Source organism: Rhinopithecus roxellana, chromosome 5 (genome assembly GCF_007565055.1).
Source record: "Rhinopithecus roxellana isolate Shanxi Qingling chromosome 5, ASM756505v1, whole genome shotgun sequence".
In the NCBI taxonomy this organism is placed as follows: Eukaryota; Metazoa; Chordata; class Mammalia; order Primates; family Cercopithecidae; genus Rhinopithecus; species Rhinopithecus roxellana.
In genome coordinates this window covers 81,504,636-81,529,447 of record NC_044553.1, presented here as the reverse complement: position 1 = coordinate 81,529,447, position 24,812 = coordinate 81,504,636, and the positions used below count along the sequence as shown (strand labels likewise).

At 42.1% G+C, this 24,812-nt stretch overlaps 1 protein-coding gene and 1 pseudogene across 6 annotated transcripts in view; one reads left to right on the top strand and one right to left on the bottom strand.

Moving 5' to 3' along the window:
• The first annotated feature begins 862 nt into the window (after nt 1–862).
• Nucleotides 863–24,812, top strand: part of SIPA1L1 (signal induced proliferation associated 1 like 1) — a 412,564-nt gene continuing 388,614 nt past the window's right edge. For 3 of the 6 annotated variants that reach the window (XM_010360620.2, XM_030930499.1, XM_030930495.1), the window contains exon 1: nt 864–1,320. The gene's annotated coding sequence lies outside the window, so the exon portion shown is untranslated. Of the gene's footprint in view, nt 1,321–19,355; nt 19,374–24,812 lie in introns of those variants that run through there. The other 3 variants (XM_030930501.1, XM_030930502.1, XM_030930493.1) reach the window with 3 other exon arrangements.
• LOC104660309 lies at nt 10,781–11,223 on the bottom strand (annotated as a pseudogene).

Genomic DNA, 24,812 nt, shown 5'->3' with positions numbered 1-24,812 from the left:
GTCTGGGTGTGTGTGCGAGTTGAGAAGAGAAGGAGGGAGGGAGCATGGGAGTTGTGGGGGTGGAGGAATGAGATTGAAAGAAAAGGCTGAAAAACTGAATATACGGTAGAAATTTGGGCTGCAGCGATGTGCTGGCTCTTAGGCAGAAACCTGTCCCAGAACCTCTTAATACATTAACCTTATTTGCCAAATTTAGCCAGGTATCTTGACCCTGGTCTTCTAGAGATGCCCTCTTGAATCGGTTTAAAAATTATCCTTTCGCAACCATCCCTAGCTTTCCCCACTGCCAGTGCGCGAGGCAGGTTGAAAACTGCACCCACGTTTGCAGCCTCTGCTCTCCGCAGGAGACAGAAATCCAGGGCTTTGCCGTCGTCATAGCAACCAGAAGTTCCGCGGTCCCCTATACCTCCCGCGACTTCTTCCACTTCCTCCGCCCGCAAGGCCCAGCCGCCGCTTCTCTCGCGAGACTTGCGCGCAGTGCCGAGGCGCTCCGTGGTGATCTCACCCGAGACTTGGGGGAGAGGGAGGAGTGAAGGAGGGGAAGGAATGGGGCGGGAGGCGGGGAGGGGAAGGGCGAGTGAGGCGCCGCCACTGCCGGCAACTTTGTGAGCTAGTTCAGTGCGTGCGTGAGCGAGTGAGCGAAAAGTCAGTGCAGCGCCGAGTCCCCGGCTGGAGGGTCCCCGGGGAGGGCCAGGTCTGGGCCCCAGAGGCCGCCCCCGCAGCCACTCCATCCCCTCCCGCCTCTGTAGCTCCCTCCCCATTTCCTCCCCCACCGGTCCTCGGGGCCTTCTCGCCCCCGTCGGCACTTACCTGTCCCCTCCCCCACGCGGTACGCACCTCCCCATCCCCCCCCTACCTCCCGCCCATCTCGGACCTTTGGAGCCCGGACCCCCCACACTTGCTTCCCGTACTGGCCGCCCCCTCAGTTTTTTCTCCTGCGGGCAGGCGCGATGGGGGGCGCTGAGCCTCGGGGACGGCGCGAGCCGGGGCCCGGGCGCCTAGACAATAGTTGATGCCCGAGGACGGGGCCACCTCCGCCTTCTCCTCGGGAGCTCGGCCCCCGCCGGCCGCCCGCCAGCCTGCATTCCGGGTCCCCCTGGGAACCAGGCTCGGGAATTGGGCTGATTCCACCCCCGCCTCCCTCGGGCCCCCCTCCGCTCCGCACTCGGCGCCCGCCCCGGCCCGGCCTCGCCGCTCTCGGCAGAGGAGGCGGCGAGTGAGCGCGCGCCGGCCGTCTACACGGTTTCTCTTTCTCCCCAGGGAGAGCGCGCGGCGGACGCGCCCGGGACGCGCGGCGGCACCGGGAGGCCGGGCCGAGCGGTAAGTGGTCCCCGCGCCCGGGTCCTGGGGGTAGTGGGGGTGCAGGACCGCTGACAGCCGCCTGCCCTGTTTCTGGTCGGGGTTGGGGTCCAGGGCCCGGAGCAGGACCCCAGGAGGCCGGTTAAAGTTTGATTTTCGATTTGGTGGCTTGCTGATAGCGCAGCCCGGCGGGGGCGAGTCTAGCTCTACCGCGCCCGGCGCGCGCGCACGCACCCCAGAACCCGAATCTGCACAACTACGGGGCAGGCGCCTCTGCGGGAGTCCAGGAGACCCGCGTCCCAGTCTCGGCGGTTGCGTCCACCCCGCTGAGCTGGTCGCCACCTGGCGACCCTTCCCTTCCAGTCACCTGGGTGAGCGCTTTGCAGCCTGAGCTGGAGTAGGCAGGCCGAGTTGGTTGAGTTGTGGGAAATGGAGACGAACAGCTCGGTGCCTGAGGGTGGTTAATTTCCCCTTTGGGGGTCTTGGGGACATGAAATTTTGGGATGCTGTAACCTGATTTCCAGAGAGCGAGTAAACTGCGAAAGGGCTGGGGAGGCGCGAGGGTGCTGCAAAAAGAACTTTTCCTCCTTCGCCCCATCTGTTACCAGCTTCTCTCCTGACCTTAAAGGAAATTTCCGAGGCTCTTAAAAAATCGGTCCACGGCATTTCTAGGTGGACCAGTAATCGTGTTGGGCAGGTTGAAATTTCATCGCGGTTTGGAAAACAGAGAGACATGGGAAATGGCTCACTTTCAATGAAGATGTTTAGCTGAATTGTTGGCATTCGTTTTCTAAGGGAAGCATTTGGGGATTGATGGCTCCTAGACTACGTTTACCTTATAGATTTTATTTTCGCTGACGGGTAGTTTAGAGGCAGCATTCACTGAAATGCATACTACCTGCGAAACGATCATGTTTCTAAACTGGAGCCAGCGATGCGATGCAAATTTCAGAGTAAAGGTGTCGACTTTCATCAGGTTCCAGGTCTATCTGGATGGACTGGGATTGGCGTTTCCTCTATAAAGCAAACCTTTCATGTTGAAACTCTGAGTCAGACTCTTAAAGCCATTGTTTTTATGCTGGTACTCTGTGGGAGTTAAGTGTCAACTTTCTCCTGTTTTCTCCTATGGAGTATCCGTCCAAGGCAAAGATTCTCTGACCGAATCTTTTGGAAATGTACAAGGTTAGATCATACTGAGTTCTGCAGCCAGTTTAGTAACAGTATTAATTTTCTGTATAATCCTGATTTAAGGACTTTCAGTTTTCTCTTCGTTTTTTGAACGCTGCAATTAAGCTACCTTTACCAGGATTTAAAAAAAGGGTAATATGAAACAGTGGTAATAGCAGTAGGTCTCAGCTAGTTTATTACGGCCACTGATGTGTCCAACTATTAGATGACATCCCAGTTATTAACTACAATATTAATATTAAAACATTTTCCCATGGAATCAATTATGCTAAAGCATTAACAATTAACAGGGCATTTAAAATGATGAGTGATTGTTTCCATATAAATGGTTAGAGGCAAAATAAGAGATTTGGGGGATGAATGACTTTATGTCTCTGACAACTAATTTTCTTATCTCATTAATGCTTAAGTAAAGGACTCTTGAAGTTGACTGTCATTTGATTTTTCTAGTTGGCTGAGAGAACAAGTTTGGTGAGTGGCTTGAGACAGTCAGTAGGTGTTGCTGTTGTTAGCTTGTCTGCAGTTCCTGCTTCTGCTCCTCGAGTTTGAAATTGCAATTCTGGTACAGTGAACTTTTAAAATCTGAAGTATTAGTCAGTGATAGTTGTGATTTCATTGGAGGGTTCTATGGCAAGGTTGACTTGAACTCCAGGTAATAATTGCAAAGCAGCTCTCTGATATTTTGTATTGAAATTGATTTAACACTTCGTTTGTCTCTGCCCTTTCACTAGTATTTTCAGGCTTCTGCATTTGCTTTGCTTTTGCTTTGAAGTATGTGTGTAATTCTGGTATAGTGCCCCCACCTTGATTGTTTAGGAACTTTTAAAAAACACCTTCTAGTAAGTTTATTGAAGTCATAGATTGAGGATTGCTTGGAATTAGCAGTTTTGTAGACTTTGGGGGGATCTTGGTTGAGTTGTGATGTGTATGTTCTGTTAAGTTGCAGTCTGAATTTTTAGATAAATGACTTTTTCTTTTTTTCAAAAATCTCTTTGAGCGGTGAAATGGGAGCATGAGGAGAGCTGAAATGGTATGAGAGTGGAATTTGGTGGAAAGTTTGTCATGATTAATAATATGACTATGTGCCTCTTATCAGTCCTTACCATTGTATTATCATTGTTATTGGTCCGTATCAGTGCACAAATGAAGTATGAATATCCTGAAGATTTTTTTGTGACATCTCAGATTTTAAGCCTTTTGGTTCGCTGACCATATTCGATTTTCTCTATGGAAGACAAATAGACTCATTCCCATAATAAAGAACTAGAGCTCTGATAGAGCTCACTTTTTTTTTTCCCCTTTGGATCAAATCATGGAAGTTCAAATCTGAAAATAAATTCAGAAATTCCTTTTTTCCCCATTGCATCCCTATATTCCTAACCTTTTGAGTGGTGAGTCAAGCAATATTTTTTGATTGCCGCTATCTGGCAGGTGCATTTTTGGTTTCTGTGATTCCAGTGATGAGCAAAAGAGTGTACCTGGCTGCATGGAACTTGTGGTCCAGTGGGACCATTTGTAGTAATATTTCCTGGCATGGAGTTATGGTATCCTGATGCCCCCATAAAGGTTATACATAATAGGCAATTATTTTTTAATTGTAATATATTTAAACATTTTGAAATAATGTAGCCTACTATTTGTCATCAGAAGGTCTGGATTTCAGATACCTGCCCTGCGGTTTTCGTTGTGAGATACTGAAAAATAATTGAACTTCTTTCTGAACTTTCCTGTTGTTTCCTGCAGAGATGGGCTCAAAACTTGCTTCACAGATGAGCTACAAAAATTAATGAGAATATATGTATGAAAGTACTTTGTAAACTATAAAGTCTTATTTGTAATAGGGTTTTCTTTTTGTTGGACAGATTCATGGATTGTTGGAACTAGGAGGGATTTTGACTCATTTGGCTCATGTTTCCCGTTTTACATATGAGGAAACTGAAGCCCAGAAAGTGAAAGTGATTTGTTGAAGATTATAGAACTGATTAATAACTGGGCAGTGATTGGAAGACAGGTGTCCATATTTAATTTTATTTATTTTCTGTTTTTTTTTCCTACCTTAGAGCCTGTTATGTTAAAATTTTACTGCTTTCTCTCCCCACTTAAGAGTTCAGTATTTATTAAATATCCAAAATGAGGAGATGCAGAACTTAAGGAAACGAACAATCTATGGTAAGGTTGTAAAGCTATGAAAACAACATTGATGTAGTGTTTGGTAACCAAGCTTCATAGTTACTCAAATGACAAAATTATGGAAAAAGAAAATATGAGTTAAAGTTTCTACATAGTAGAGCCTGTAGATTTTCTTATTTTTGTTTCATTTTTAAATAAATCTATATTAGCTCAGAGCATAATGTACTCTTTAGCTCTTTAGAAAATCTAAACTTATTTTATTTTGGTTTGTCTTTTTCTTCTTTTTTAAAACTCATTTCCATTTGCAGAAGAAATTAGGTGTACCATTTTTGTTTCTGGACCATGGCCAACTGAATTTTGGACCTTTTTTCTCAGCGACATGTAAGGGTAACCAGAGATTGGGGGTGGGGGTGTTAGGTGGAGAGATAAAACAGGACATAAAACAGGAACATGTAGGAGCTTCCTGTTGAAAATGGGACTGATTTATGTTGTGCCACCCTACCTTCCAGTAGAGTAATCTGAGCCAGCAGAAAAGAAATTTCCCTGCTGGTTTGGTGAATGCTCTTGAGGTGAGGGGATTTCCTTCTCCCGGGAGGAATAAGCATTGTGGTATTCTGCCAGTGCTCACACAGAAGTTTGGGTCTTATTCTACAGACAGATGCAGTAAAACAAGGGTGTTCCACTATCCCTGGAGATTGACAATCTGACCTTCTACCTGCTGCACTTCTACTTTTTTGGTGTGGGAAATAAATTGGCCTTATTGAATTTTTGCTTTTAGTTTTTTTCTATGCCCAGCTAATCAAAAACAAAAACAAAACCCACACACTTTGATGACACCTTGCTTTCAAAGGTTTTATTTAAGTTCTTAGATGCTTTATTTATTCTTAGATGCTAGCTCATTCATTTTTTTCAGTGAACTGTTGATTAGCTCTGAAGTGAGTCGTAGAAGCATGGGAAAGATTTGTGGCTTCTGGGTCTTTTAAACATGGATGATTTGCATAAGGGACAGAACAACACAGTGATTTGGTTGATTTGGTTTGTAATCATGAGGGTACAAAAAAACCATCAGGGCAGATCTTTTAACGGTAGGTAATGTTCCCTGGTCAACAACCATTTTCTCCTTTTATTCTGGCCTGGAGAGAGTAAGATAACCCCATCTGCAAACAGAACAGCGTGTTTTCTTAAAGGCATAGAGAGATGACACCAAAATGACATGGAGGGATGTCAGGGGCTTCTTTAGCTGGCCCATAATAAGTAGTAGTGCGTTGGTGGGTGTGCCACAAAGTCAGGTGAAGCCATTTCTCTTTGCCTCTGGAAGTCTGGGATGAGAAATTTCAACCTGTAGATTTCCAATTTGTTGCTTGTCATGTTGCACTTAAGTTCTCCGTCTAATTAGGATTGTAGTATGCCTAAGTTTAAATTGCGGGAAGCAGGCAATTACATAATGTTAGATTTCCCTTTTTCCAATTCAGGAGAGACAGGAGAATGTGTGCTTGTTGGGAATGCCAGCTTGGGGAGGGAGAATTGCTGGTTCACAAAAACTTGGGGGTCACTCAAAGGCAACTTGAGCAGAACTGACAGCCAATGCTGCTGCCATTGGATTCCTTTTTCCCTCTTTCCTCCCACAGAGCAGGTCTAGGTTAAATGAATTTCACAGATATGAAAGTTAATTGTGGTTATTTCTCTTCTCTTTCTACCTTTTCCATAAAACCTTTTACCAAAGCTACGAACAGGTATAATCATTGATGGTTTTGTGGTTCAGCGACTTGCTTCCCCCCCCCCCTTTTTTTTTTTTGAGATGGAGTCTTGCTGTGTCACCCAGGCTGGAGTGCAGTGGCGCTACCTTGACTCACTACAACCTCTGCCTCCTGGGTTCAAGTGATTCTCCTGCCTCAGCCTCCTGAGTAGCTGGGATTACAGGCACAAGCCACCACACCCGGCTAATTTTTATATTTTTAGTAGAGACAGGGTTTCGCCATGTTGGCCATGCTAGTCTCAAACTCCTGACCTTAGGTGATCTGCCTGCCTCAGCCTCCCAAGTGCTGGGATTACAGGCGGGAGCCACTGTGCCCAGCCGACTTGCTTCTTTTTATAATGAGTTCTGAACTGCTCAGAAGAAAGCTATTGAGAAAGAAAAGCAAAGGGCTGTGTGCCTAACGATCTTGTTCCTATAATCAAGACTTGACTATGGTCAGTGTCTTTTACTTTGGCCTCCATGTTATTGTTCTGTAATTCATTTTCTTCATATTGTAAAGTATCTATGTAGATAGGAAATCTAATTTGCTTTTTTTTTGAAATGGAGCCTGTCACCCAGGCTGGAGTGTAGTGGTGCGATCTCTGCTCACTACAACCTCTGCCTCCTGGGTTCAAGTGATTCTCCTGCCTCAGCCTCCCAAGTAGCTGGGATTACAGGCATATGCCACCACACCCAGCTAATTTTTGTATTTTTGATAGAGACAGGGTTTTACCATGTTGACCAGGCTGGTCTAGAACTCCTGACTTCATCCTCCCGCCTTGGCCTCCCAAAGTGCTGGTATTACAGATGTGAGCCATTGTGCCCGGCCTAATTTGGTATTTTTTGAGCTCATTGGCTTTCCTTTAATAGTCTCTACCTCCCAGAATTGATCGGACCTTTGTTTTATCTTTTTTTTTGAGACGTAGTTTTTGCTCTTGTCATGCAGGCTGGAGTGCAGTGGTGCGATCTTGGCTCAGTGCAACCTCTGCCTCCCGGGTTCAAGCGATTCTCCTGCCACAGCCTCCTGAGTAGCTGGAACTACAGGCACGCTCCACCATGCGCAGCTATATTTTTTGTATTTTTATTGGAGATGGGGTTTCACCATATTGGCTAGGCTGGTCTTGAACTCCTGACTTCAGGTGATCCGCCCGCCTCTGCCTCCCAATGTTCTGGGATTACAGGCATGAGCGCCCGGCCTGAACCTCTATTTTTAAAAATGTTTCTTTTCAGTTCTTGATGCTCTCAGAGAAGCAGCTGCTGACTGGACTGTGGTATCCCATGCCTTCAGGAAGAGAGAGTCTGCTTATTCGGAGGTGCTTATAAGATAGAGAAATATAAATTAATAGGATGTCCTAAAATTTTCACCAAATTTGACTTTTATTGCTTGCTTCACCTGTATATACCTAGGAATAAAAATGGAGTCAGTTTTTTTCCATATTCTTGCAAGAAGCATGGGGCTGTGGCTCTGAACTATACTGCTTGACTTTTAAAGACTTTTCAAAAACACATGTTCTTGAAATGAGGATTAAATGTGTAGTTGATTTAACTCCTCACTTTTCCCTAACCATACTTTTGGTTGCTCCACTGAAGACCTCAGAAGCTTCTGCCAGTGTGCTTTCCCAGAGCTTAACTTCTTAGTACTGGTATTTGACATACGAAGAGAGTGCTCTGTGTGCATATGTGTGCATGCTTGTGTGTGTGTTTGTGTAGTGGGGGCAGGTTTGACTCCTAGCTCAGAATGTGCTCTTGGGAAACATGTTAGGAAGCCTGAATACGGTTCCTAAACCATGTCTCTTTTCTAGTTTGAGAAATGCCTGTGGTTCTTCAGAGTCTCAGTGTTGTTTTATTTTTTAAATTAGGATCTTAATGATGATCCTTTGTAACAGGAAGCAAGGTGTAGTAAATTGCATAACAAAATAATGTTTCAGTAGATAAATGGTAGGTTACAGAGAGCTGTAGGATTCACAGAAAAGGCTTATTAAAAGTTCAAGAACCTCAGCCTAATAATTGCTTTGGATGAGATTGTTCTGAAGGCCATTTTCAAGGTGGTGGTTAAAAGTAGTGGTTTTCTGTGGTTTGGATAGGGGGTGTGTGTGGGGGAAGCAGTGAGTGGTTGGGTAGAGAATCACAGTGAACCTTGAGGCTTTTCTCCTGGGAGAGAAATGCTAGATATTGAGGTTGATGGGTGATTTCAAGAAGCTCAGTAGGTGATTCTGTTATGCTTCTTCCCCACCTAGTTGAAAACACAGTGACTTTTATGTAATTTTTAGATCTGTGCTTGACAATAAGGTAAATAAGTAGTGGACTTAAACCAGAGTGCAGCGAACTGGGGATTGTAGAAACTTCATTTTGGATGGGTGAAAAGGAGAGCTTCTGGATCTTTCGTAGAGGCCCATTGATTCAAAAAGACAACTTGGAAGAACTCCTTAAATGACTGCCAGCAGTTTAAAGGGTCAGGCTGCTTAGACTCCTGCAGTGGAGATGGGACATGTACATGCAATTTGATAACTGTATGTTAGCACTTCTTTTAAAAAAATTGTGGTAAAAACACATAAAGTTGACCATTTCAACCATTTTTAAGTGTTCAGTAGTATTAAGTATATTCACCTTGTTGTGAAACAGATTTCCAGGACTTTTTCATCTTGCGGATCTGAAACTCTGTAAGCATTAAACATTGGCCCTCATTTCCACCTCCCACAGACTCTGGCAACCATCATTCTTTCTGTTTCTATGAATCTGACTACTTGAGGTAACCTCATATAAGTGGAATCATGTAGTATTTGTCTTTTTGTGACTGAATTATTTGACTTAGCATATAATCCTCAAGGTTCATCAATGTTGTAGCATGTGGCAGGATTTCTGTCTTTTTAAAGGTTTAGTAGTAGTCCATTGTATGAGTATACCACATTTTGTTTATCCATTTATCTGTGGATAGATGTTTGGGTTACTTCTACCTTTTTTTTTTTTTGTTTTGTTTTGTTTTTTGAGACGGAGTCTCGCTCTGTCGCCCAGGCTGGAGTGCAGTGGCTGGATCTCAGCTCACTGCAAGCTCCGCCTCCCGGGTTTACGCCATTCTCCTGCCTCAGCCTCCCGAGTAGCTGGGACTACAGGCGCCTGCCACCTCGCCCGGCTAGTTTTTTGTATTTTTTAGTAGAGACGGGGTTTCACTGTGCTAGCCAGGATGGTCTCGATCTCCTGACCTCGTGATCCGCCCGTCTCGGCCTCCCAAAGTGCTGGGATTACAGGCTTGAGCCACCGCGCCCGGCCACTTCTACCTTTTGACAGTTGTGATTGTTGCTATGAACGTGGGTGTGCAGATACCTCTTCAAGACCCTGCTTTTAATTATTTTGTATGTATACCCAGAAGCAGGATTGCTGGATCATATGATAGTTTTATTTTTAATTTTTTGAGGAGCCTCTATACTGTTTTTCATAGTTGTACTATTTTACAATCTCATCAACAGTTCATAAGGGTTCTAACTTCTCCACATCCTTACCAATATTTATTTTGTTTTTTTAAAAAAATTAATTAATTAAACAAATTTTCGAGACAGGGTCTCCCTCTGCCACTCAGGCTGGAGTGCAGTGGTGTGATCTCAGCTCACTGCAATGTCTGCCTCCCAGGCTCAAGTGATCCTCCTGCCTCAGCCTCCTGAGTAGCTGGGACTACTGTTGCACACCACCACACCCAGAGCTAATTAAAAAAAGAAATTAAATAGTAACCGTCTTAATGGATGCGAGGTGATACCTCACTATGGTTTTGATACATGTTTCTCTGATGATGAAGTTGGTTGCATTTTCATATTCTTGTTGGTCATTCGTTATTATCTCTGCATACGTGTCTGTTCAAGCCCTCTGCCCATTTTTAAATTGGGTTTGTTTATTGTTGTTGAGTTGTAGGAGTGCTTTATATATTCTGGATATATGTTTTTTTCCTTCGGCATTGTGTTTTACTTTTTGACGGAGAGGCTAGGAGGAGGAAGGGGTGAAAACAGGGTCTCATTGGAGTCTCCAAAGTGTATGAAACCTCTGGTAGTACAAGAATGGGATGAGATGAGATGGCCAGGCAAGTCAGATGGAAAATCCCCAAGATTGTTTTTGCTACTGATTTCTGTAATTAAAATGTGACAGGTGGAAAGGACTAGTACATGGAATTCAATAAATGTCACTTGTCTTTCCTAACTAGGTTCCTCACTGTCTAGGTTATGCCTAGATATCATCATCCTTCTCCTTTCAGGGAATGAAGCTCACCTAGAAAACTGGGGAACAAAAAGTGCAATACAGTTTGGATAATGCAGTTGGTTAGCTGTCTCCCCATCCTCTCAGCTCCACTATTCCAGGGAGGGGCTGAAAGTAGAAGTGGTTCCCCTGAAGTCTAGTCAGCACGTCGTGGGAGAGTCCACATGAAGGGCTGTAGTCTGTAACTGTCTAGTGCACAGTCCTCTCTTTTTGGTGATAATAATTGTAGGGAAAGAAGTGGACATGCATGCTGATTTCACGAGCTGTCTTCAGGATCTCAGCAGCCTTGCTGTGCTCAGTATCTTGGAAATCCACATCATTCACAGCTAGAACTTGGTCCCCTTCCTGAAGTCCTGCTCTATGTGCATCAGAGTCAGGAATCACCTTGGAGATGAAGATGCCTAGCTGGGAGGCCTTTCCTCCTCAGATGTTAAATCCCAACTGAGCTCCAGGAGGCTTCTTCAGTGTGATGGTTTGGGGCAGAGACTGGGTCAACTCATTGTTGTAGTCTGGGCAGGGTACCCTCTCATGAGGAGGAATCCATGCTGGAGGATTCTCATAGGCAGGCAGGAAAACCACTGGGTAGTCATCATAAGGAATCTGGCTGTCCATCTTGGGCAAGGCCCAGTGGGCAGTCCCCAGTGACCTCAGGCTTTGCTCCATATTCTAGATATTAACTCCTTATGAGATAGATTACTTGCAAATATTTTCTTCCATTCCAGGTTGCTTTTTTGCTCTGTTGATTGTGTCCTTTGATGCACAAAAATTTTTTAGTTTGATGTAGTCCCTCTTGGCTAATTTTGCTATTGGTCATGTCCAAGAAATAACTGCCAAGTCCAAAGTAATAAAGCTTGTGTTTTCTTCAGAAGTTTTATAATTTAGGTCTTACATTTAGGTCTTTAGTACATTTTGAGTTCATTTTTATGTATAGTATAAGGGTCCAACTTTTATTCGTTTGCATGTGGGTGTCTTATTTTTTCCAGCACCATTTGTTGAGGAGACTGTCCTTTCCTTATTGAGCGGTCTTGGCACCCTTGCCAGAAATCATTTGACCTATATATGTGGGTTTATTTCTGGGCTGTCTGTTCTGTTCCGTTGGTCTGTTTGTCTGTTTTTATGCCATTATCACACTGTTTTGATTGGTAATACGTTCTGAAATTGGGAAGTGTAAGTGGCATTTTAAAGTTATGCTGTTCTAGATATTGAGTAATAAAGAAGTGACATTAAACAATACAAAGAATTTTTTCTGGTTTTGAAGGGTCAAGACACACTTAGATAATGAGGTAAGTAGATTTTAATGGCAGAATGTATGAGGCTATCAATTGGCAAGGAGCGTAGTAAAAGCTGTGTGTCTAGCACTTCCGGTTTGCAAAGTGCTTTCACAGGTATTGAGTCCAGTGGCTTGGGAAAGCTTCAAAAAGGCAATGAATCTTGAATTATCACAACAGTCAGATGTGTACCTTAGTGGGTGTTCATACCCAACACTCTGTGTCAGTTGCATCACAGTGATATAGAGAAATTATTATAAGAACTGTCAACTCGTGATAATTTTTTCCTTGATGCTGTGTTGTCTTTCCTTTTCCAATCCAATAGTTTCAGATTTCCTGTATCTGCTTGTTGAATAGCAGTGGGCCCCATATAAAGGTAGAGTACTTAACCGCAGTACTGTTTTATATTTTGGATGTGTTAAAAAAAACAAAAACAAAACAGAAAACTGATCTGGCTGGGTTATATAGGATGAATTGAAGGCAAAAGATTGAAGTCAGAACAGCAAATTTAGTGGCTGCTATAGTAACTAATTTCGGCTACTTAAGACACATTTTCTCATCTTCTTAATACAACGATGGGGATAATTTTGGTTGAGTATATTATTTGAAGGGACATTTGGTAGAATTTCCTTGGAAGAAAAATGTAGTATGCTTGTATGTAGTAGGTCTATCATAAAGATGTGTTTATTAGTGACCAAATGAATTTGTATCTGCAAGATAATGTTGAATGGTGACCAAATGAATTTTTGTTTGCATGGGTAGGTCTCTAAGGAGTAATGTATTCACTTTTCCTGTAGGTGTTTATTGAATCCCATTATATGCCAGGGACTGGTGGCTGCTACTGGTAAACAGGATACATGGTTCCTGTTCTTGTATAGCTGATACTCTTCTAGTGACTTATGTGGTCCTTTTCAATGTTCTGTTCCTCTCCTCTGGTTGGATTTTTCTTTTAGTCATAGGCCACCTGTTTTACTTTTGATGCAAAAACAATTGCAGTTGTTTATGGTCCTATATTAAATATTATTTATATATATAGAGAAATAAACAATAGTCAATTGCATTTTGGTTTCCAAGGAGATATATCTTGGCAAAATTTATTTTATCAAGTGCTTTTCTAAGAAAGAGAACCAAAGGAAACTGGCTGTAATGCCTTTTGGTTAAGATTTTCCCAAGGACCCAGAAAGGGTTTTAAAATCTTGGTTTCTTCTACTCCCACACCCACTCCAAAAGAATCTGGAAAGCTAGTTATGACTAATGCTGGATTTTGATATTGATTGTTGGAGCTTTGAAGAGTCATATAACCCTTCTGGATCTTCATTCATTCATTCATTTCTTCATTGACTTAGTAAGTCTTCATTGTTTACCTATTATGTATCAAGTAATCTCTTTGTGAAAGAGAGAAAATTGAGGGTTGAATTCAGTTTTCTTTTAAGACCTACTATAAAAATTCTATAAATTTATTACTATGATTTAGTAAGATTTAAGCCTTTTTATAGATAGTAGAAATGTTTTTGAAATAACTGAAGAAAGAAATTTATAGAATTTTTGTTTTTAATTCTGAAATATTTTAGTGAGAAAATTCTATAATGGTGGATAATTTTAGTGTTAGTTTCATTCTGGTCTGAAACCAATCAACATTTAAACTCAGCTCAGAGTTTTTCTTTGTAATTTTGGTAGTAGACAATTCTGAATCTAACCTTTCTGTTGTTACTGATAACACCCTGAAAACTTAATTCCTGTTTCAGATGATTGGTATAATGTGTGTGTAGGAGATTTGGAAATGCTTGTTACCTCTTTTAGGTGCTTGGTTCTGAATCTTTTAGAGTGTGGTCATTTTTGTGTGTAGTAGTCTTGGGATAATGGTAACATCATGTCACTGACTGCAGAACAGTCACACTGAAGATCTGAGTGCCATTACTGTGATAATTAAGCAGATGTTTGCTCATGCTGCCAAAAAAGTAGTATTCAGAGTTCCTAGTGTGAGATTTCATGGCTTTATAAAGTGGTCTTTTCATTTTCACTTGTTGGAAATTCAACGTAGTATTGACTATACATGAAAAGATTCAGTTACACAAAGTAAAATGTGAGAATTTCCTCCCATGTGGATTGTTGCTTTTCGTAAATCTGGTTTCAGTGTTACCAAAGAACAGTGGAAGATTTGTTCTAGTCCTGGCTCTACTACATACTAGTTGTGTGACTTTGGCTGTCTTTCATTTACTAATTAACAGTATCATTATGCACTTTCTAGATGTCAGATAACGTTCTCATCCTAGGGATACATCAATGAACAACTCCGAGTGAGATGGGAAGCCGCTGGAGGGTTTTGTACAAAGGGTTTTGGTCTGACATCTTAGAGTGGCACTCTGTCGTGCAGGGGAGTAGAATGGGGAGGAGTGCAAAGGTGGAAAGAGGGGGATGTTAGAGGTTTCTAGCAATGCTCTCTGTAGGTGAGTGAGATATGATAGCAGCTGTGGAGGTGATGAGAAGTGAGTGGTTTCTGGATAAATCTCAAGCGGGGCGAAAATGATTCACATGGGTGAGATGATGTGGAGTGCGACAAAGAGTGCACTCAAGGATGACACCGAGGTGTTTAGCCTGAGCAGCTGGAATAATGCGGCTGCCATTTACTGAAATGGAGATGCCTGGAGGAGCAGGTTTGGGTGCGGTATTAAGAGTTGATCTGTACTTGTTGGATATGAGATGCAAGTTGACTTGCCAAGTGGAGCAGTCAGGTAGGCAGCTGGGTGGGTCAGTCAGTCTTCATGAGCTTTAGTTTTCTTATCTGAGAAATGGGGAAAGTATCTGCCCTTGTCAGAATTCTTGAGATCAAATGAGAAAAAAAAAGTTAAAACTTGTAAAGCTGTGTCTTGTATTATTTCTGGAAAGTAGACTGGCTGCCATCTTGTGTCCTTTGTGGTCTCTTTTGCACTATTTAACTCATAGGCCACATTGTATTGTGGAAAGTTAGCATATGCCCTCCAAAGCCTGGTTTCTTTCCCAGTAGATGTGAAAGCTTCCTCTTTGATCCCTCCTGCAATTCCTGGGCAGCTTCTGGGAGAACTTGGTATGTATGTATTTCAGTTATCTCCAGGGTGTCAGAGGGCTTCATTTTGTGTAGAGCCAGTACTTGGGACTGTGGTACCAGACTTGCCTCTTTATACACATAGCTTTGGGCCAAAGTAATTTATTTAGGTGGGAGGGCATTGTAATAGAAAAATGGCTCTTATCTTTCTCAAATTCTTTATTTTAGGCTTTCTCCATAACTTGAATCTATTAACAGATAGGGTCTAATAGGTCAGATGATTGAGGGAGACCACTCTTCATGTTTCTTGATTCAGAATACTTACATATTTTTAGGTTTTTTGACGGCTTTAGATTTTTCTGTAGGCAGGTGAAATACGTTAAGTATGTATTTGAATCTATTGAATTAAAATTCGCTTAGGATCCACCATGTTGAAAGTGTCAGTCTTTTATTTTAATCAGTGGCATTTTGAATTTATTAAATGTCTGTCATTAGAGGTAGTAGTAAATAGTTATATATTTGAAATGTAGTACTTTTATAATCTATACTTTCCCACCAGTTGATTGTTCCTTTAAGAATGTCTTGGCTGGGCATGGTGGCTCACACCTGTAATCCCAGCACTTTAGGAGGCTGAGGCGGGCGGATCACGAGGTCAGGAGTTCGAGACCATCCTGGCTAACATGGAGAATCCCGGTCTCTACCAAAAATACGAATCATTAGCTGGGTGTGGTGGCGGGCGCCTGTAGTCCCAGCTACTCAGCAGGCTGAGGTAGAAGAATGGAGTGAACCCAGTAGGCAGAGCTTGTAGTGAGCCGAGATCATGCCACTGCACTCTATGTTGGGCGACAGAGTGAGACTCCGTCTCAAAAAAAAAAAAAAGTCTTTAGCCAACAGATATGGTGGTTTTGGGTTCTTCTAATCCACAAGCAGTTTTGAACAGAAACACTGTCACTCTTCACTGCTGTCCTCGTTTGATTATCAGTCAGCAGGTTTCTGCTGGGCATCAGCTGTGTGCGCCCATTGCAGGTCCTCTGATTTCAAAAGGTCCTGACACATTCAGTGAATATAACTTGATGACTGCCATCTAAGTAAGTATGGTAACCATTGGAATACCATCTAAGTAAGCATTCTAAGTTATTAAAGAGAATGGTAATGGCTTTAATAATTAAGGCATCAGGGAGGTAGGAACCATGTTTTTCAGGAGATATCATGGGGGCAGAAGTTATTTTGGATAGTTTTCTTATATGTTTCAAGCAAAAGGACCTCTCTACATGAAGGTTTTTGTTAGGTCTTCAGATTTGTAAAATAGGTTTACCCATCTGCTCAGTAATTGTTAAGTTACATAGTCTTTTGCTTTTCATTGAATTGGCTTACTATACATTATTTTGCTTCAGCCTCTAAGAAACCGAACCATAGGTACTCAGTATAATATTACTCGACATAATTGTTCATAATTGTTGAAGAGAAACCCCAAACTTTGTCTTTCCCTTTAAGTACATATTAGAACATTTTGGTCAATTGTAAGAACTAATTTAAAAAGGGATCTATATGTTTAAATCTGTGTCTTTTTCATGCCTAATTTTTCCCCCAGAGGGAACATGACTGTCTTGGTCTTCCTAAAGTGTCTTTTAGGCTTCCCAAATTGTCTGGTGGCTTTTTATTTGAACTTAAGTCTAATAGTTGCTTTTATTGGAGAGATGCCGAGTGTCTGAGGTCGCAGTAATTATTTATGTACTCCTAAAGTTTTTTTTAATAACGACTTTGTTGAGTTATAATTCTCTATTTAAATTAACAAGTCAGTAGTTCTTAGTATATTCATACGTTCTGCAACTATCTCTATAAACAATTTTAGGACATTTTGATTATCCCACAAAGAAACTCCAAACCCATTTGCAGTCACTCCCCATTTCTTTCCAGCCACACCCTTCCTCCCTGACCCCAGCCCTAGGCTACCACTAACCTACTTTCTGTCTTTATAGATTTGCCTTTTCTGTTTGTTTCATATAAATGGGATCATACAATATGTTGTATTTTGTGACTGGCTTCTTTCACCTAACTCTGTCAAAGCACATTTTGTTTTTTGCAAGCGCTTTAACTTTGGTGGTAATGTTACAGATTAAGGATTCAAAACCAAATATTCCCTGTCTACTGACACAGAAATTACAACCTGTGCGGGGACCAGAGAAAAGAGCAAAACGACCAGTTAGTTACTATGTGTGTTTGTAGAACAGGGAGTGAACTTTGAAGCTTTCATAAAATAAAACCACCCTAGTACTAACCAACCAGTGCATTCAGTACATGTGATTGCGTAATTGTCTTACCGCTCCTTTCCAGAGTATTGTCCTGCTTCTTCCTCGAATTTCTAGCAACTCTTAGAAGTCATTTCTGATTCTTCCCTTTCTTTTACTTTTGGTCTGATGTGTGACCAAGCTTTATCATTGTTTTCCCTCTGAATTGATTTTATTTTTCAGCTTTTGCTCTTAGTTTTATTGTCACCGTCTTAGAGTGGACCTTGACCCCTGTATCTAAGTGGCTGTAGCTAAGTGGCTGTAGTAGCCTCCTTTCTGACCCCTTTGACTCCTGCTGTCCCATTCTCCAGGCCATCTTGTCTGATCATTCTTTTTAAGGGACCACTTAGTTACATGTACCACCCTGGAGGAATTCAAGTGGCTCTAATACTTTGCTACTTCAAAGTCATACTTTCCTGCTTGCTTTTACGACATTCCTGTTTGGTCTCTCCGTTTTTGGTCCTCTACCAGACTGTGTCTCTGCCTTGCTATGCTAGGCCTTTGCTCTCTCCTCTTACCTCCTATTCTGATTTTCTTCGAATTTTAATTCGTTTTCAGTTTTAGTTCTATTTAATTCAAAAAGTATGGAGGCCAGGCGCCGTGGTTCTTGCTTGTAATCTCAGCACTTTGGGAGGCTGTATCAGTCTCTTCTCACACTGCTAATAAAGACATACTTGAGACTGGGTAATTTATAAACGAAAGAGGCTTAATGGACTCACAGTTCCACATGGCTGGGGAGGCCTCACAAGCCTGGCAGGAGGCAAATGAGTAGCAAAGTTACGTCTTACATGGCAGCAGGCAAGAGAGCATGTCCAGGGGAACTCCCCTTTATAAAACCATCAGATCTCATGAGACTTATTCACTATCATAAGAACAGCATGGAAAAGACCAGCCTCCATGATTCAGTTACCTCCCACTGGCTCCGTCCCATGACACTTGGGAATTATGGGAGCTACAATTCAAGATGAGATTTGGGTGGGGACACAGCCAGACTATATCAGAGGCTGAGGTGGATAGTTCGCTTGAGCCTAGGAGTTCGAGACCAGCTTGGGCAACATGGTAAAATCCTGTCTCTACAAAAAATATGAAAAAATTATCTAGGCATGGTGATGCATGCCTGTAGTCCCAGCTGTTCAGGAGGCTGAGATGGGAGGATCGCATGAGGCCAGGAGGTCGAGGTTGCAGTGAGCAGAGATAGGGCCACTGCACTCCAGCCTGGGCAGCAGCATGAGACCCTGTCTCATAAAAAACAAAAAACAAAAAACAAAAACAAAAAACAAAAAAAAAGTTTGTGAAACCTACTAATTTCCTCACTTGTTGCTTTATCACTCTTATCTCCTTCCCTGCATAGGTGCTCCTTATCAGTGTCTTGCCTCACTTTTCCCTCTGAGCACCAGCCCCTGAACACTAGTTTTATTACTATCTTTCTCATCCTTCAAGACCCACCTTCTTCATTGATGTCTTGCTGCTTACCATAACACACCCCGATTTCTCCATTCTCTGACATCTTGTGTTGTGTTGCATACTTAAAGAGCCTAGCACTTAATGATTAATGCATAGTTCATCAAGGGTGTTTAGCCTGGAGAAAGCTCAGAGGGCGTCGTCGTCCTTTGTCACAGGAGTCAAAAGTCCATCATGTGGAAGGAGGAGAGGTTACCTTTTGTCTTCTCAGGCCTCACAGGACGAAACCAATGAGTAGAATAAATACAGATATTTGAGTAAACATTAGAAAGGACTTTGCTGGTCCAGGTGTTTGCAGGTGTGATAGGCTGTGTCCCATCCTTGGAGACCCTCATGCATAAGGCTGGACCATTTCTGTACAGGGACATTGTAAAGGGCATTCAGATGATTCACATGGGCTCAGTTACGCTAGTGATTATCCATCTCGAGTATCACAGTCATCTGGGAAAATTTTAAATACACAGGTTCTCAGTCTCCACCTTGAGAGTTTAGGTTGAGCAGTTGTGAAGCTAGGCTTGAAAAGTTTTGAATTAGGTGGCTCTTGTAGTTCTGAGATCCTATGAGGCTTATTTGATTACCAGATTTTTATTTTATTTTTATTTATTATTATTATTTTTTGAGACAGAATCTCACTGTTTTGTCCAGACTGGAGTGCAATGGTGTGATCTCGGCTCACTGCAACCTCCGCCTCCTGGGTTCCAGCAATTCTCCTACCTCAGCCTCCCGAGTAGCTGGGATTACAGGTGTGTACTACCATGTCCGACTGATTTTTGTATTTTTAGTAGAGATGGGGTTTCACCATGTTGTCCAGGCTGGTCTTGAACTCCCAACCTCAAGTAATCTGCCTGCCTCGGCCTCCCAAAGTGCTGGGATTACAGGCGTGAGCAACTGTGCATGGCCAGATTACCAGATATTTATTGAGTGCCTGTATTGTATGGCAATATGAAGTTTTTGGTTTTTGCCTTCATGGAACATAGAGTCAAGGGGGGAATACAGACAGAGAGCTGAAACCATGTGATTTCTCCTCAAGTAGGTATAGATTCTCTGAGGATAGAGACCATTTCTCTTTTTTTCATGGTTCTTTATTTGTCCCAGAGGAATGGGCACTTTGGGATTCCTTTTTGACTGTCAAGGTGATTAACCCGACGTTTACTGACAAGCTCTCTTTGTGGTAGGGCATAGTACTGTGTTCTTTATCCAAGTGTTTTCTTTTCTTTTTCTTTTTTTGGGACAAAGTCTCACTCTGTAGCCCAGGCTGGAGTGCGGTGGCATGATCTCGGCTCACCTCAATCTCCACCTTCTGGGTTCAAGCAATTCTTCTGCCTCAGCCTCCTGAGTAGCTGGGATTACAGGCATGCACCACTGCACCTGGCTAATTTTTTGTATTTTTAGTAGAGACAGCGTTTCACCATGTTGGCCAGACTGGTCTTGAACTCCCAACCTCAGGTAATCTGCCTTCCTCCGCCTCTCAAAGTGCTGGGATTACAGGCGTGAGCCACCGTGCCCGGCCTATCCAAGTGTTTTCATACAACTTAATGTCTTGGTTGAGAAGGAACCACTCTATCTTCATTTGTTTCATGGCAGGTTCTGGCTTTAGATTTTGTTGCTTCCTGGTAATTAATATCAGCTATCATTTATTGAGTAACCACTGTGTCAGGCACTTTGTGTCACATTATTGCTAATCTTTATAAACAAGCCTGTAAGATAGACATTAGGACTCTGTGGGAGCCAGGATATTGAGTTCCTGTTACAGAATTTCTGCTTCTCTTAACATAGATTGCAGCAGCTACTGAGTTGAGGCATTATCTAATGCAGTCATCTGTTGGGACCAGAGTAATTGCAGTCATATTTTGGCTGTGTGCATAAAGCGTATTTTGTTGGGAATGCCAGAAAGCCTGTCTGCTTATAGTAGGTAGCTATGACCACCACACCGTGTTAAACTTACAATTTGTTTTAAACACTATGCTCTACTGATGATAAAAGATCTTCATCTGTTTCTCCAATGAAAGGCTGATCTTGCTACTATAATTTTAAGCATGGTATGGTGGTTTATTGTTCGTTAATGTTGTGCCCAAGTGGAAGGTCAGGGACTGTATTTTTTTTTTTGTATCTATAACGATGATCTGGATTTCACAGAGTTGGTGTGTGACCCATTTGGTGGTTTCTTTTCCTTATCTGTTGTAGGACTTTGGCCTGTCACGGTGTTGGCCCTAGTGCCTAGTTAGTAATGGTCGTAAATATCTTTTGCTGAACAACACCAATGAATTCATTCTCTTAGGTTCTTTACTTATGCCGTCTCATTTTATCTTCATGAAATTTCTGGGAAATAGGTATTATCAACATTTAACAGATGTAGGGAAACTGAGAAAGGCTAAATAACTTGCCTAGCTTTCAGATGCTCCCCTAGCTTTCAGATGCTCCCCAAGCTTTCCGATACTCCCCAAGCTTTCCGATACTCCACTAGCTTTCTGATGCTCCCCTAGTTTTCTGATGCTCCCCTAGCTTTCCGATGCTCCCCTAGCTTTCCGATGGTCACCTAACTTTCTGATGCTCTCCTGTTTACCTGAGGAGACTCAGGCATGGTTTGCATAAGAGCGAATACCATTTATTTTTCTTTCTCTCACTTCCTCCTATTGTAGGCTTTACTGAGAAAAAATTGATGTTATCTGAGGTCAGGAGTTACCATCCTGGTCAACATGGCGAAACCCCATCTCTACTAAAAAAATACAAAAAATTAGCTGGGCATCGTGGCGCATGCCTGTAGTCCCAGCTATTCAGGAGGCTGAGGCAGGAGAATCACTTGAACCCGGGAGGTGGAGGTTTCAGTGAGCCAGGGTTGCACCACTGCACTCCAGCCTGGACGACAGAGCGAGACTCTGTATCAAAAAAAAAAAAAAAAAAAAAAATTAAGTGTAGATGAGTGAATTTTTAGGAGGTGAAGATGTGCTAGTATCTCAGACACCTAGAGAAAAGTTATGGATAGTGTATTTAATTTCCTCCCTTGCCTGGATTCAAAGTAGTGCTTGTCACTGAATGTCCTTTCTGGCCAACAGAACTTACTGAGATGTGGGGAACAACTTCCACAGTGGACTGACACCTGCCAAGGGAAGTCCAAGGCCCGGGATTGCAGATGCTTTTAATATGAATAGCTAGGTAAAATGTGAATATATATAGTTTGGTGAAATAAATGCAAATCTTCACTCAGTTTGTAACAACCACAGAGTTTTTTCTAGTAAGAACACCTTCATGTTACTTCCCAACTTGAGCAAGACAGGAAGCTTGAGACATTTATTTTTTGGGGTGAAATGCTTTCTTTCTCATCTTGCAGCATGGATTGTGTTGTGCAATTGTCATCTTGTCATTGACTTCTGCCTGTTGCCCTCAAATTATCGGACAGTCATCAAGTCAGCATCTGCTTTGTTTTGAAATACATGTCTTTTAAGAGCCCGGAGGCGTATTAGAAATATACAGATTTTTTTTCTCCTCAACTTTTTGGGGAGATTTTGTTTTAGATTCAGAGGTACAGGTACAGGTTTGTTACGTGGGTATGTTGTGTGATGCTGAGGTTTGGGCTTCTAATGATCGCGTTATGCAGGTACTGAGCATAGTACCCAACAGTTGGTTTTTCAGCTCATCCCTCCCTCTCTCCCTCCCCTCTCTAGTAGTCCCAGTGTCTGTTATTGCCATTCTTAGGTCCGTGAGTACCCAGTGTTTAGCTCCCAGTTAGAGAACATGTGGTATTTGCTTTTCTTTTCCTGCGTTAATTTGCTTAGAATAATGACCTCCACCTGTATCCACGTTGCTGCATAGGACATGATTTTATTCTTTTTTATGGCTGCATAGTGTTCTATGGTGTATATGTACCATATTTTCTTTATCCAGCCCACTGCTGATGAACACCTAGGTTGATTCCATGTCTTTGCTGTTGTGAATAGTGTTGTGAGGAACATGTGAGTGTATGTGTCTTTTCAGTAGAATAACTTCTCCCCTCCCCTCCCCTCCCCTCCCCTCCCCTCCCCTCTCCTCTTTTTTTGGAGACAGGGTCTCACTTTGTTGCCCAGGCTGGAGTGCAGTGGTACCATCTCTGCTTACTGCAACCTCTGCCTCCTGGGTTGAAGTGATTCTCCCATTTCAGCATCCCGAGTAGCTGGAACTGTTGCTGTGCCCCACCATACCTGGCTAATTTTTATATTTTTGTAGAGATGGGATTTTGCTTTGTTGCCCAGACTGGTCTCAAACTCCTGGACTCTAGTGATCTACTTGCATTTTTGGGGAACATTTTTTGTCCCCCAAAGTGCTGGGATTAGAGACGTGAGCCACTGTACATGGCCTGTTTTCCTTTGGGTATATACCTAGTAATGGGTTTACTGGGTTGAACGGTAGCTCTGTTTTAAGCTCTTTGAGAAATCTCCAAACTGCTTTCCACAGTGGCTGAACTAATATGAATTCCCACCAACAGTGTATAAGAGTCCCCTAGAAATATACAGATTTGTAAAGAGATGTTGATGGAAGTGAAGTTGATTGAAAATACAGAAAATACAAGTGGAAGTTCAGTGTTGGCTTTTCCAAGTGTTCATCTAGGAAATGTGTTCAGTTGATCAGACAGAAATAAAATTGCTGGTAAAGTTCTTGTAGTTAACTTAGATTATGATGGGAAAGGAGTACATTTTGTTATACCTCAACTTTTCTATTGAGTTTTGGACTGTGTATGTTTTTTGAATTCAGTATACCCTCTTTAAATCTTATGTACAGCTCATTTCTCCAAACCAAATATTTGAGATTTCTCTTTTATGTTAATAAATCCTCAAGGTTTTTGCTTTGGTTTATTAGATTAGGATTTTTGGTGGTATAATAACTAGGTTGGGTGGTTTTATCTTAATCTCTCATTTACTTTACTATTTAGGTTTGTTTAATCTCCTAAGAACAGAGATTAATTTTGAAAAGGATTGTTAAACTTTGGTGGCCAAAGAAGGCCATGATGTGCCTTCTAAATGGCAGAGAGCTCCAAAGTTACTTAATGAATTCCACTCCTGGTGCACTCATTTATAGCAAGATGCACAAGGACCTTAGCCCATTTATCATCCTGTTCTTGGTTTACCATTGCAGCAATAAATCACCTTGATTGGTTCACCTTGTCTTCACATTACAGACTTTTCATGTTGAACTGCTTAAGAGTGTTTGAAAGCTACCTTTTAAATAATGTCCTATAACCACAATAATCCAACAATATTGAGGACATGCCACGCTCAAACCTTGGTCCACCCACCATCAATCCGTAAAGTCCGTGTCTAAATATTACCTAATATTCATCATCCACTCAGCAAATACTTTTTGAGCTTTTTCATGTCAGGCACTGGCTGTGGATGAGCTATGTATTTTGTAGACAACACTGCAGTTCTGTTCTCAGGATGCTTCCAGCTAGGTGGGAATTCAGGAAGAATAGAGAAAAATGTCTTATCAGGAGATGAAAGAAATAATTTAAATGTACCATCTTTGATTTTTTCCTCTTTGTATTATGGAAGCAGTACATTAGACTTTGTGGAAAATTTGGAAAATACAGGACAGTATAAAGTAGAAAAACATCATCTGTCATTCTGCCACCCACCCAAGAATAACCACTGTTACTACTTTCATGTTTCCTGTCTTTAAAAAATGGCTTCTAAAAACAAGCAAAACAGAACTCTGTCCAGTAAAAGGCTTTAAAGTGAAGTTTGATGAGGAAAAGGAAAAAAGGCCCCCAGAAATGTTTCTGCTGTTAGGGGGGACCATGATGTGGAAGCAGCATCTTGGGGAAAGGATGTCTGGGAGTTCTCAGGAAGAAAGTATCAGGGAACAAAACCAAGAACAGTGTTTACCTTAGATTTCTTTGTGAATAATTACCGAGTTACAAGTGTGTTGTGTTCTAAAACTTGATAAAGTGGTAGTTGGCATTCCAGATGCTTTTCTCAAATACTGATCTATGCTAGATGAGTACATGGAGTCTTCCCTCTAGGACAGAATATGCCAGATGATTTTTAGATTACAGTGTCCACTACGTGTCCATGGTTTAAGGTTGGGAGAATGGGTAACAGGAGAAGCAAGAAAAAAACCATTTTTTTAAAGAGTCTCTTAGGTACTAGCACTTTTTTTGAAGTCAGTATTTCACTTAATGTTCATAGCAAACATTTGAAGGAAGCATTTTC